The sequence below is a fragment of the Andrena cerasifolii genome, chromosome 13 (assembly GCF_050908995.1).
Source record: "Andrena cerasifolii isolate SP2316 chromosome 13, iyAndCera1_principal, whole genome shotgun sequence".
NCBI classification, from domain to species: Eukaryota; Metazoa; Arthropoda; class Insecta; order Hymenoptera; family Andrenidae; genus Andrena; species Andrena cerasifolii.
The window spans coordinates 1717637-1732807 of NC_135130.1; the positions used below are offsets into that span (position 1 = coordinate 1717637).

The 15171-nt window shown below is 34.4% G+C and overlaps 1 long non-coding RNA gene across 1 annotated transcript in view; it reads right to left on the minus strand.

The window, feature by feature from the left end:
• Positions 1-335: 335 nt before the first annotated feature.
• Positions 336-15171, minus strand: part of LOC143375994 (uncharacterized) — an 81981-nt gene continuing 67145 nt past the window's right edge. The window contains exon 3 of the long non-coding RNA XR_013087014.1: positions 336-374. This is a non-coding gene — a long non-coding RNA (uncharacterized LOC143375994). The remainder of the gene's footprint in view (positions 375-15171) is intronic.

The window sequence follows — 15171 nt, forward strand, 5'->3', positions numbered from 1 at the left end:
TATAAGTATTGGCACACTCATAAGGCCATATTGTTTTAGCATAATACAATGGCATTTCCCAAAATCCAATAGTTTGGTCACGCACACGTGTTGCAGGGTTAAGTATCAGGAATCGAACGTGACCAATCGAAATGTGCGAACATGTTCACAATACGTGATCGCATGGTAATTATGTATGCTTTTCAAGCCTTCTATAGACATGCGAAGTACTAGACGAAATAAAGTCCTCCTTTGCAATATCACACCTATAAATTTCGTTTTCCTTAACCCGGCGGGAGGCGCACCCCATAATGGAACACAGGTTGTCGCTACCGGGTCAAAAATACCCAAAATTGAAACGTAAAAACCACGGTTTCAGAATATTTTTTTTTAAACTTTGTAATTTTTATGTCAAAGTACAGTGTTTTAAGAATCAAAAAAAAATTATGAAATATCGTAAAATCTTTATTAAAGTTCTTTAACAAATTGTAACAAAAAATCAAACAGTTCATATTTTTGCAACTAGCGCCTCTGTGGTAAATTTTACCCAGTAGCGCCTCCCGCCGAGTTAAGTAGACTTCCAGCTAAACACAGAAAGTCATCGTTGTTTTGGAAATTAAAGTACAAGTGAAGCTTAACGATTAGACTAAATATTTCCTTGGCATGGTGAAACTCAGACCAAGTTCACTCTTTTTTAAAAAATGAGATTTTGGTGTTTACTAAAAGATAATGCACTTAGCATAGATAAAAATCTCATTTTTTAAAAGAAATGGAATTGGTCAGTTTTACCAACAAATCAATGATTTGCCCATGTGTACCGTAGATGATGTAACTTGTGGACGCAAATGTGTTGAGACCATATAAATAGAGTTTGAGTAAGATTTGTAACTGCAGATATGCAAAGTGAATCACCGAAAGTTTTACATATTATGTTTAGAAGTGTTTTTATTTTGTTGGCAAAATTATAAATTATGTTGAATCTACATAATCTTTGCGATTGTTGAAAGTACCTACCAAAATGTAAAAATTTTTAGAACAATAGTGGTTCAAATGATTAAGTCACTCCTAAAATGTAAGGAAGGAAAGTTTGAGTAAAGATTTAACCTCTTATATTGGATAGACTGATTGTAAACAGTCCAAGAAATACTAAACTTTTATTAATTGCTATCTTTAAAACTGATACATATAATTCTGTAAGAATAGAAATTGTGAAAATACAATCATGTATTGATAAAAAAAATGGTACCTGCTTACTTTTAACTGATGCACTAATAAAATGAGACATTGACAACATGGACAAGTTACCCTAACTTGTTATTTAATAAATTTTTTTAAATGAAAAGCCAATATAACAATGTACCTGATTTCATATGTTTGACACTATATGATAAATATATGAATAATAATGTAGCTGACACTTCAATCTTTTTAAACGACTTTATTTAACTTCACTCTACTCTCTGTTTATTTCTTTGGTTCAAATGTTGTAACTCAATTTTAACTCACTTCCACAAATGTAATCGACTTAAAACTTGCTAAAAATAATTGTGGTTGCTTAACAATTAATTGTAATTTGTTAAGAATAAAAATTAATTGCAATTTGTGAGTGTTCAGATATATCTAAATTCGGTGCTCATTATTTACTAAGGGATATTTCAGTGGAGAATTCACAAGAAAAAAATTGATTGCAAAACAAAAATACTAAAAAGAAAAAATGAAAAATATATAAAAATAGAATTTTTAAGTAAAACGATTTTATTTAACTTGATCAGTAAAGAAAACATGAAAAATATATAAAAAAAAGAATTTTTAAGTAAAACAATTTTATTTAACTCGATCAATAATACAGTCAAAAGTAAAAAATAATTATTTTCTTGTACTACAATTTCGATGGTGATATGTGACTTTAAATAAAATCGTGGGGCGGTCATAAATTGCTCATCATCAAAAATCTTTCATAAACAAATGCAATATTCAAACAGTTCTAAGAAAACTTTTAATAAACATTATCTACTAAGTAGTTCATAAATTTTCTCTCACGATACAACCTGTATCCCGCAATTAAAATATTTTGTCTCATTAATGCGAATGCATTATTAAAAACACACCCGCAACAGATTCATTTCGACGCCTGATTCTGTATTAAATTGATTCATCCTGTTATGAAATACCCTGCTTATTTAAAGTCACATATAACCATCGAAATTGTAGTACAAGAAAATAATTATTTTTTACTTTTCACTAATTTATTGATCAAGTTAAATAAAATTGGTTAACTTAAAAATGTTTTCCTTCCCATTACCAATCCTCTTACTAAACCTTTACATGGGCATAATTAGTACTGATCCATTGTTGGTTATTTTATCTTCGGACCTGATGAAAAATACGCTAATGGGAAATAGTAGCTTGAAACTTTGTAGCTTAAATTTATTGTAGAGAAAGTGTCAGGGAGAATTTTAGTAAATTCACCATACGGAACACTTCAGAGGCGATTACTGCACGTGTGACTGGTTTAAGCGAAGCGCCTCCCGTTGGAACTTTATTCGCAGACCATGAAGTTGTGTCTCATAGGAATTAAATTAATTAAAGTTTACTTAACGGAATAGAAGATTGCAATTTAACGGTAGATTAGACTGGAAGGGTGCACGTTCGCCTTATTTTATGTTAATTAAGCGAATATACGAAATGGTATCTGGTTACGTAGCGAAACGTAATAGCTGGTCTGGGCAACAATCCGCTGTCTGTCAGACGCAGCCGATGGGGTAAGCTTGGAGCGAATGCTGGCGAATAAACAAAACTTTATTTCCTTTACGTTTCCATTCCGCGGAAGAAAATTACATCTGCAAGTATACGTGACGCTAATGCTTAAAGTTATACTTTAAAAAATATACTCTGGCATTTCGTTGAAGAATGGTACTGAAAGCACTGGCACGTTTTCCTCCTGTGACATTCAATTATCTAAGTATGGCATATAAAATCTTTAATAATCTTGGGTTCTGAATTCGAACACCGCGATTACAGTGATTAGAGTGTACTTAGTAATTGTGACTGTCTACAAGTATTATCAATCACTTAACTTTTAATTCACAATTTTTATTATATGCGAAAATTAGTAGTGGTAATATGAGTATTACATTGTCCAACAAAATTGAACTTTTTTTCTGTTCTGTAACATTCAATAGTCGTTTCTTATAGGTTTTCGTGCGCTGAAAACGAATCCGCACCCCGTTCGTCGCTATGACCCTCAGTTTCTGAGAAATTCGATTTTGAAAAAAAAATGCAAGTTTTCAAATTTGAACATCTTCTGTGTTCAAAGAATAATAGTTATTCGGTTGCATGGTCTGTCAAATTATTTTATGAACCCCCGCGAACACAACGATATAAGTTATTATTGAATTATAAGCATTTAAATATGTTTAAACAACGATCAAAGGGAAAAGGACACCCGAAATGCACCAAATTTTGCAGATATTTTGCTATATATTTTAAAAACTAAGGGTCTAGGAGAAAATTTAACTACTCCATGCGATGCAGCAGAAATTTTTCTTTCGGAAACCTCCAACAGAAGTGGTAAGTCACGTTTTGTTTTCAATACAGAAGCGAAATAGTTTGGCAAAACGTGCGCCGTCGGCAGTGCAGTAGTAGTCAACGGCGGCGCTTGTTTTGCCAAACCATTTCGCTTCTTTATTGAAAACAAAATGTGTCTTACCACTTCTGTTGATGCTTTCCGAAGGAGAAATGTCCGCTGCATCCCGTGGAATGGTCAGATTTTCTCCTTGACCCTTAGTTTTGGAAATAAATTGAAACATATCTTCAAAAATGAGTGCATTTCGGGTGTAAATTTCCCTTTGATCGTTGTTTAAACATATTTAAATGTTCATAATTCAATAATAACTTATATCGTTGTATTCGGAAGGGTTCATAGAATAATTTGATGCATGGAGCAACCAAACAACTATTATTGTTTCCACAAAAAAGATGTTCAAAGTTGAAAATTTGCAGTTTTTTTCAAAATCGAATTTCTCAAAAACTGAGGGAGATGGCGACAAACGGTTTGCGGATTCGTGTTCAGGACGAAAAACTCTTCAAGAATCACCTAGTGGATATTACGGAACAAAAGTCGTGTTGGGCAGTGTTACCTGATAGTACATATATCAAATTATTTATCATTTTTGCAATTATAGTGAATTTTACCTTTATTTAAGGTAGGGGTGTGATTTTCTGACAACATTTACCTGAAAAAAATTAAGTGGCTCATTTATGTTATTATCATGAGATGCACACAACTTGGTAAAATTTACGAATTATTTATATTCGTTACGAGTTAGTTTGTAATTCTGAATAGATATTTGACTGAAATTATTTCGTTATAATACCGATGCATTTGTTATACACTCCCCACCTCTCGTTAATTAAGGGTTCACCTCTGGGAACCCGAAAAATAGGGGCAAGTTCAAATGGTCATAACTCCGGAAAAAATAGACGTGTCGATATTTTGAACATATCATTTGAAAGTGTGTAATCTCTATTTTCAGCTACTTTTTTCAGATTTTATCTGTATCGCGTTTCGGCGAAGTTATAACGATATAAAGAGCACTTTGTCAATTTTAAAAAATTTCTGCAAATTTCAGATGTTCCGTGGGGAGAATGAAATTTTTTACACAGATTTCATTCAGACCAGTCGAAAGCGACTACTTTCCCGTGTAAAAGCAGACTAATAAATTTCTCGTGCGATTTTTTCTTGCCGAGTTATTCAACTTTGAAGCAAAAATCGTTTTTTTCCTTTAGTTGCTTCTAGCAAGCGAAGGAATCATCGTAGAACGTTCATAAAAAAGCAATAGAAAGATCACTCGTTCCTTTTTAAGACGTATCGTTTACCATGTCCTTTCGAAAATATGCTTAAAAATTGTACAAATTCCTTTTTTTCAACTCGCTGTAGACATTTCCGCGAGGGATGCCAACAAAAAATCGCACAAAAAATTTATTAGTCTGTTTTTACACAGGAAAGTGGTCGCTTTCGACTGGTGTAGAAGGAATCTGTGTAAAAAATTTCATCCTCCCCGTGGAACATCGCAAATTTGCAGAAATTTTTTTAAAATTGACAAAGTGCTCTTTACGTCGTTATAACTTCGCCGAAAAGCAATGCAGATAAAATCTAAAAAAAAAAGCAACTGAAAATAGAAATTCCACATTTTCAAACGATATGTTCAAAATATCGATATGACTATTTTTGCCGGAGTTATGACCATTTTGATCTTGCCCCTATTTTCCGGGTTCCTAGAGGTGAACCCTTAATTAACGTGAGCAGTGTACTTATATATTGAGAATAAATTTTATCGTAGTAGCTTTCTATGTATTAGTACTTTTTATTGACTGCAGAAGCTCATTTATATCAATTTTTTAAAACTTCGAATACAAATTTTGTAACATACCTATATTCGAAAAAATTAACAAACACTTTTGATATAGTAAAAAATATACCACGTAAAATTTGACGATTACATTTGAAATTTAAAAATACTCTCCCTCCAACATATAGATGCACCAATTGCTAATTGCCATTTTATTAACATTATTTAAAACATGCAAAATATTTGTTTAGAAGATTACAGAACCACTGTAATCAAACCAGTTAAAATACTTTCATTACATAATACAACCGACTGTCTTATCTTAATAATTCTTAAATAATTATCACGTAATGCATATATCTTCAAATTAATTTTGAAAGTCGAATTCACGAAACACGTACAACGAACTTCTTAACGTTTGTCAATTGCAACAGTTCTATAATAACATTTTTGTAAGTATCGATAACTTCGTTTGTCACAAATTTTAAGCTACTGTTGTCAGGGATACCTATTCTTCATTTCTTACATGCAAACCAACAAGAATGCAGTACCTTCCACTTTGTAGACGCGTGATAACGCATGTGCTTTCCTTAGTTCTATGTCATTATCACTGTAATTATAACACATTTGTGGGGAAATCTGCATAGACTATACTTGTAGCAACGAAGGAACGTTAATAATGACATGCCAAGCAGCAAACTGCGCGTCAGCGGTCGATGCGCCATTGATAAAAGTAAATAATTACAGGCTGACTGTACTTATGTCCCATTTGTCGAAAAGGAAGTCAATATTTATTGATACAATATTAATTAAACGTGAGTTTGAAACCTAGTAGCCTATTATTTTTAATAGTCATGATTTTAAATATTTAGATTACTACGGTAATTGAAAATAACCACAAATAATGCAATGTATAAAACTACTTGACTCTACTTTAACGATAAGTTTGTAAGCCAACGAGAATACATTTGGGAGTCGTGATTAATGCTTCGTTGAATGTTGGAGTTTCGGCAATTACTCGCAAGTCTGACAAATATTCCCTGGGGTATATCGATGACCTGGACGATTCATCATGTCTCCCTGGTAGAAGCCGTTCGAGTATTTCCTTAATTTCGATATTGCCCCTCGTTCAGATAATCCCCTGGAACTTCGCAGTAAATAATTTCGTCGAGTGTAGAGCCTTCTGACCCGGATTATCTCCGAAAATGGCTCTTAAACGTGAACCACCTTTTCCCGAAAGCTCTGTAAGAAACATTTCCGTCCCCCTGCCGAGCTTGGCAATAAAGAATACAAATGGAAAAAACCTGCTGCCGTTTTAAGGTGCCATTCCATTTCGCGCAGCTGTCGCTAATAAAATGTTGATACAGATCCTGGAAGAGTTTGTATTTGTTTATAATTCTGTTCCGGATTGTGTGGTGCCGAGGAAAAGAGAGAAATGTAAAGTTTAGTGAGTATTAGTTCCTTAAGGGGGTATTCTGGTCTTGCGCGCGCGTTTCATGACCATTTTTCAGAATTTTTAATGAGCAATGAAAGTAAGTATACTGCACAAAGTTTTTCTTAAAATCTTAATCGTCCTTTTAACTATATTCACAAATTTTCTTGTTGTGAAAAAATTAGTATGACATGTCTGTATGAAGACATGAAGATTTTGCGTTTTGCCACGTGGCTGCCACGATTCTGTCCTTCGTAGGCATCTGAAACCAATGATTAATAAAAAAATTTATTCAGTAAGAATTTGGCTATCATTTGAATTGAAATTATTCATTGAAATTAATTTTTCAGGAAATGGCGCCATGTTGAACAGATAAGTTCGTTTTTCTGGCGGAATTTTCTATTCAACATGGCACCATAAGTACGACGTGCGTGGCGTTCGAGCCCCCTAACCACAAAGACGCTAGCCCGGCTAGCCCGTCGTGGTAGCCTTCTTGCAAGGGGACCTTGAGGACTGGCAAACTCAGAAATTATTTATACTTAAGGGGAGGTTCCGGTCTAAATGTCGTTTTTTTTTTTTTCATTTTTCGAATGTTCAATCTTTTAGGAATAGGTGTTTAAAAGGATTTGTTGAAATTCGTAAAATTCCCGAAGTTATAGGCATTTGAGTAGCGGCAAATGCATGGGTAACACCCGGCCACTCGGCGCTCACGTAAAACTTTAAACGCGTTTTTCTCGAAACAGTGTTCTCAAAACGGTGGGCGCTGTATCTCCAAAAATTATTATCCGATTCGACTGAAATTTTTTTTATTTTGATGAATATACTTCTGGCTAGGGGGGGGGGGCTAGAAAAATTACAAAAAATTATAATTTTCAAAGGCGTTGAAAGGATGAAAAATACAGGGAAAAGTGATTTCAAACTTGAAGTGTCGTTATTTTCTAAAAAAATGTCATTTTTAATTTTCTATGCCCCCTCCCCCTAGACAGAAAAATAATCTTCAAAATAAAAAAGGTTTCAGTCGAATCGGATAATAACTTTTGGAGATACAGCGCCCACCGATTTGGATCAATTTTTTGACGCCTTGACTTTAACGGCTACCCAGGGCCGTCTGCAATGATTAATTATAAAACAAAAAATATATTTCTATAATTTAAGACATCCTTAATGCAATGCAAAAAGTCCGTTTAAATTATATATAGTAGTTTTCCTTTAATTAATTCCTAAATATCACCTATTTTTTTGGGCTCTAGACCGGAACCTCCCCTTAAGTAGTGTACGTGAAGGTCTTCACTCGGACTTTAATTTCCCAAAGCAGTAAGGTGCGCTTCCCTCCAAAGTTAGCGTCGCGCGGTGTCCTTGACAACGAAAGGCACGTTGTGCTTGAGAAAGATTGGAAGGGGAAAAGTGATGCCAGAATCGTGGGACGCGGGACCAAATGCTTACCCCCACTATACCCTACCGTCGTCCCCCACTTTCTTCCCATCGCACTGCACACAAACATATCCCTAGTCCTGTCCGTGTGCTCGGCAGCCCAAAAGCAGCTCACATGGACAGGAGTAGGGATACACTTGTGTGCAGTGCGATGGAAAGAAACTGACATCACTGAAGGGGAAGCAAGCGCGTGAGGGGCCCCTACGCTGGACAGCGCTGCCTTATACAATTATTAAAACTACCAAGCCATAGTTCCATTTTAGGCTTAGAAAGCAAAAACTACAGAAAATTTAAAATAATATTAATTATACTACTCACTATTAACTAACCAATTAAAAACATTGTAAAACAGTAACAAAAGATAAAGTATACTCAATAGAAATAAAGCTACTTTAACAATTCAAATTTTCAAACTAAAATTCAATTCCAGACCGTTGCGGGGTGGTTGCTTTCTGCATAACTTGGCCCAATTAGACTACTGCCGGCGCGCGTTAGCCAGGTCAGGCACTGCGGTGCCGTAGCCACCTAGAAAGGCCGAAACTCTTCGGATAATAGCAAACGCACCATGGTTTGTGACTAATAATACACTAAAAAAGGAAATTGCGAACTGCACAAGCAGATAGTCAAAGGGACTATTACATCGTCCGAACATCCTAGCTAAACGATTACTTGAAGAATCACTGGACACTCATAGGCTCAAAAGCTTTAAGGGGTCATGCTCAGTCAGGAGGCCGAAAAAAGGGTGGTCTTTGGAAATTTTTTACTCAAAACCTATAACACATTTCTCAAAAAATCTTTTTTCCTTTTAAGGATTGCATCTAGCACCATGCATCGTAATTTTTTTATTTAAAAATATTTATCAAGAACTAAGTTATTGTCCATCACCCGAAGGTTCTCTCAAAAAAGGGCTTCTGCGGTGACTACTGCTGCTCCAAAGTCGATCATCTAAAATAAACAATTCAAAAGAATTTACTTAGTATATTATATCATCTAGTATTTGAACGAAGGATTTTTCGAAAAATTGATTTGGGAAAAAATGGCTGATGTTTAAAGTGAAAGTCTCAATTTTTATCGTAAATCGTGCCTGATTTTCGTCAATTAAAAGAAAACTAAGCATAGGATAAAAAAATCCTTCGTTCAAATACTAGATAATATAATATAAAAAGTAAATTCTTTTGAATTTTATTTTAGATGATCGACTTTCGAGCAGCAGTGGTCACCGCAGAAGCCTTTTTTTTAGAGAACCTACGAGTGATGGAGAATAACTTAGTTATTAATAAATGTTTTTAAATACAAAAATTAAGATGCTCGGTACTAGATGTAATCCTTAAAAGGAAAAAAGATTTTTTGAGAAATGTGGTACAGCTTTTGAGTAAAAAATTTCCAAAGACCACCCTTTTTTCGTCCGCCTGACTGAGCATGACCCCTTAAGCCTTCAGATAATACAAAAAGATTTTAACACCATCATGGTACTATTTTACATATATCATTAAGTACAGAAGATATAAACCGGTGGGAAAAATATTTATAATTTACTATTATACAATAAGTTGAAATTAAAGTTCAAACATTTGCTTATTGTAAATTGTAACAGATGGCAAATAGACGCGGATTATATTTAAATAACAAAACCATTTTACCGTTCGAATACGACATGCTAACATTGAACTCTCCAAACTGAATTACTAATACTTCTGTACTGTTATAAGTACAAGTTATAAGAGAAATAATGCTGCCTTTTTAGTTCTTTACTGATCGTAAATGAACAGAACTAAGCAAGACATTAATTTTAACTTTCCTTGAAAATGGTCAGAATTATTGACCGAAACGTTGGAAACTGTTAAAAAGGTGTTTCAAAATTGCAATTAGTTTTTGTTTAAATATTCGAAGGACCGAACCAGTGCGCCGAAACAACACTCATTTAAACGATTTATGCGGTCGAAATTCAAATTATTTTATTCAAGACACTAATGTTACCAAAACAAAAAATCACCCATGTACCTATTACCTCCGAAAATATAGATTTTTCCGCTTATATTTATTAAGAATCTTTTACTCATTAACTGTTTAATGAGCACTGGGTCGTTATCAAAGTCGATATACCTTTTTCTACATACCTACTCTACAGAGTATATTGAAGATGTCAGAGGAAGTGACTTTTCTGAATTATCAGGTACATACTGTTTGACTAAATTTTCCTCAAATTTGTGGTTCCCATTCGAATCTATGCTGTATGTACGGAGGAGGAAGCAAGTTGCAATTCGTGCTGCTAACCTAGATATTCACCGCTAAATTTCCTGGCTGCTTCAAATGCATCCCGGCGTTTGTAGCTGGGCTTGTAACACAGTTGCTTAGCTACTTGCGGTTCTTGTTCTCTGATTAGATTCGAGGAAGTTTTCATATTTCGTAATTCGAAATAACGTCGATTACTTTCTGCTGATTTTCTGGGAACAAGTGTTCTCTGCATTCTGCAGAATTGTTGTATATTTCTATTAAAATGAGAGGAGCCTAGTATTCTATTAAAAGTTAAATAATACATTCCCTTACCGTAAACTGGGGTGACTTTGCCGGCCGGAGTGACTTTGCCCACTGTTTTTACTCTGACTGAAAAATTACCATATGATTGAATTCGCTAGTGTTTTTTTCGTTTGACCTTGGGAAAATTATTGCTATCGATTACAAAACACCATATGTTCTAATTACTTTACAATAAAATAAAATAAAATAAAGTTGCTCCGAAAAGTGAGCAATGTCACCCCGGCGCGGGCAGAGTCACCCCAGTTTGCGGTAATAAGTAGAATGCACCAGCGGCATTGTGTAACTTATTCTTACATTAGAATAAGCATTGACTGGTTGTAAAGTAGACTGAACAAAGTAACTGGAAGGATTTAAAAAAAATATTACAGGAATATTCTCGCCATTCGTGAATATTGCTGGGATTTGTGTCATCTGGGCAACCAGATTCAATTCAGTTACTCCTGGAGGGAATATAACAAAGTGGACACTTATATCTGATAGAGAAAACTTAGCACTTACTCTTTAGCAAACTTTATTGCGTATGCAAAAGCGTGGATACAAAAGTAAAAGTAATATTGTATGTATAACAAAAGAGAAAACGTATAAGTGAATATAGTTAGAGCACTAAACAGGTGAGTATGCGCATCCGTCATATTGGGTCCTCCGGAGAGAGAAGATTACTGAGTACCCGCCTTTTTGGGTATTGTCAGATTCACTTTATAAACAAAATATGCGTTGTTGGTATTGATGCATAGTGGCACGACACATTATTAGAGTATTCTATTACATTTAAGTTTATATTTGGTTTATAAAGCGAATTTGCCAATGCCCAAAAAGGCGGGTACTCAATAATCTTCTCTCTCTGGAGGATCCATTATTGCCGATGCGCATACGCACCTCTTTAGTGCTCTAATATTAACCAGCGGCCATAGCCGTGATGGAAACACCGGTTCCCGTAAGATCACCGAAGTTAAACATCACGGGGCGGCGTACTGGGGAAAGATGGGTGACCATCACCTGTCTCCCGGTGCGTCGCTGCTGCTGGGACCCGAAGGGAGAGAGGAGGGAAAAAGGAAAAATGACTATCGTTCGTTGGGCAACATAAGCGAAATGCTTGAAACGCCATCCTGTGTTTTAGAAACACACAGGAAAACAAAAAAAAAATAGTGCTCTAATATAGTCTAATATAGAAGGTGGCGCTTCGCCCTAATGCGTGGGACTTGAACCGCGAAATTTCGAAATCTAAATCTCAACAAATACAGAAAAGTACTACTTATTATTAGATAAGTATATAACTTCATTGTTGAAAGGGATATGTTGAAAGGGATAACTTTAATCGCTGTTTAATGAGATAATTGCGACTGCTGGGCAAGGTTTTGTGATACCAATTAATTACTGGACGCTTGTATGAACATTATACATTCTCAACTCAGTCTGTCGAAAGTCATCTGTGTCCTGTACATGGCAGCATTATTTTTTTGACACAGCTGAATCTACAACTCAATCAATTCAAAAACTCACCAAGGGCTAACAGTACGTTTAACGTTTCGAAGAGATTTGACAACAGTGTTCCACACTTTTCTGCACAGATTTGGCAAATTATATTTTACTATCTCAAACTTTGTTAAAACCTTTGACTACTGCAACTACTGTTTGCCTATATCTTTCTTTCACAGTTATTCTTTCAAGAAATGATCTTAAAACTGCCCATTTTACAAACACCAAAGCAAACTTACTTGTTTTACTCCATAATCAATCACATGTTAAATATTTTCTATTTGATATGATTATTGATTACTCTTAATGAAACTCATTTGTTATTTAATATAATATTTTGATTCACGTTAAATTTCATCACATCCAAGTATAGGTAATCCATTTATTTCATCTCGTTCTGTTATTTTCTTTGGTATTTGTTATTTTAAATTAATTTTTAATTGTACCTTATTTGTCCGTTCTCTATGTTACGTCTTTTCGTATTCATCTTTGATTCTCGTTAATAATTACACATTCGGGTGCGCGTTTAAATATAGGTACCTGCAATTTACAAATAAATATCATTATGTACAGATACACATTCGTTGTATGACATCGCAGATGTTACTTCGCGTTTTCATTAATTATCCAGCTACAGAAATTCTTTCAGGGCACATTCATACTGTTCTTATCTTAATTACAAGGTGTAAGATTTATTATGGCAGAGGGAAGTGGATCTCCTATGTATAGATGGTGGCAAAGATAGCCACCGAGGGTTCGCGTAACTCGCAGATAAGGGAAGTTCGGCGAGAAAGCGAAAGATCTTTGATTCTCGTTCTTCAATGAACCTCAGTAAATCGATGTGATGACTTTTTTATGGACATCTGAGGCGTTAATTTTATCATCAGGTTTATAGAATTTAATCTGGTGCATCCGTTTTGCACTGTGAGAAATATTTTAAAAGAGGGTCAGCAAAAGCGTGATGAATACGGCGTAAATATAATTCCAAACTATATTTAACAATGATATTATCGAATCGTACATACAAAAGACGCGAAGGGCTTCCCCCATGGCGACTGGCGCACTCTGGCGGCGGAGTCGTAGCGTCCTTCCCGTGGCGCCACCATCGGGTCTGAGTTTTTCCCAGGTACTCCCGCGCAGACGGTCCCAACCGATGCACAGTGTTGCGGCACGTGTGCAAAAGGCAAAAATTTGAGTTTTTAAATTTTGTATTTCATTTCATGGAATTGTAAACAGTCCTCTGACATAAGAACATCATAACTTAGTAACATAAATAATGAATTTAAGGTCAGTAATTACATTCAAAGTCGAATAACTAAACGCAAGCTACCACAGACTACACATAGGAAATATTTAACCACTGTATTTTTGTTGTATTTATAAGTTCTTTTCTTTCTTTCTTTTTTAAAAATAAGCAAAATATATGCTTCTTTCGTTTTATTAATTAAAAATTCTTGCATTTAAAGATATGGATACGTACCAGTGGCTCAAATTATTACGTTTTTTTGTCGCATCTTCTAACTTCTGGAGAGAATTAAAAAAAAAAACGAAACATATCGGTTCTTTCATTTTTTTACTACAATTAGTTCTTTTTATGCCCTTTAATTTTGTGTAAATTTTATCTGCTCCCGAGTGCTCCCACATAAGAAGAAATACACAAAGTAAAACGAAAAATTAGACAAATCTGTACTAAAATATTTATTTTTAAAAGACACTGAGCTTTGAATTCCTTCAGATTCGACTGATAGCGATGAAGATGTATGATAAGAATGAATAATTTAACATTTGTTATCAATACGAATTATTTAAAAAATTAATTTTTTTATAATTGTTTCATATGTTTGTTATTAATTTGTGTTTAAATGTATTTAAAAAAATATATATTTTATTTCTTTTACAAAAGTATACACGATATGATTAACTAATAAAAATTATGTTCAAAAATCTATTTTAATGAATTATTTTAAGTTAAAAATTAATTTTTTTTCTGTACAAATATGATTAACATATCAATTACTTGTAAATAACTGTATCTCAATAGAAAATTGATTTTTGATTTTTTTTCTTATACATTTACTCCTTACACTGTGCGATATTGCGGACCTTCCGAACGGATTTTCTTACAGCACGTACAATTTATTACAATTTAAACTGGCAACACTACTGTACCAAATTACCTTCAACGAATTATAGAAGATATCAAATGCGTATGATGTCTCAAAAGAGAGTGATTTCTCGGAGAAATAAACTGAAAACTCAAACTAAAATTTGATTGAATGAGCATTGGTTTTCGAGAAAATTGATTTTAGATATATGTGTACACATAGGACGTGCTATACCTAGGTAATATCGAGCAGTAGTGTAGTCATCACTTTTTCGTGTGCATCTCGCCGCATGTTTTCACGTTGCTCTGGAGTGTTGAATTAAAAAGAAAACTTGAAATATACACGAAAATGATGTATAGCTACTACATAACAGTAACCTATAGTTTTCTTTAGCAACTTTCGTAGTTGATGTGTATATTAATATGCGAGCACCGAGTGTACTGGTGTACATTGCCAACTGGTGCTCGCTTCAGCAAATAGAAGACGGTCGGCCTTCTTCTTCGATGATCCGAATATCGATCAAATACCAATCTGGTACCGAGCGTCATTGGAGACAAACATACAGATTGCTTATATACCAACGCTCCCTCGGAGCCAATGAGTTCATTCTACATGGCGTGAAAGGGGTTCCTTCTTATATGACAAGGAGAATACTCTTGTTATTTAGCTATTAGTTGTTACCGCTTTGTGTTGAGAAATATAGTTTTGTGTTACTGTATTTAATCGAACCTTCAACCATGACGGGAGACTGCGGAAACGCAGCAATATTATCAAAAGTAGAGTACAAAACATATTTTGTTTGACATTTCATAAACGCGTCTGTAGTAAAAAAATAAGAAAATTGAGTCTATCCTGAATT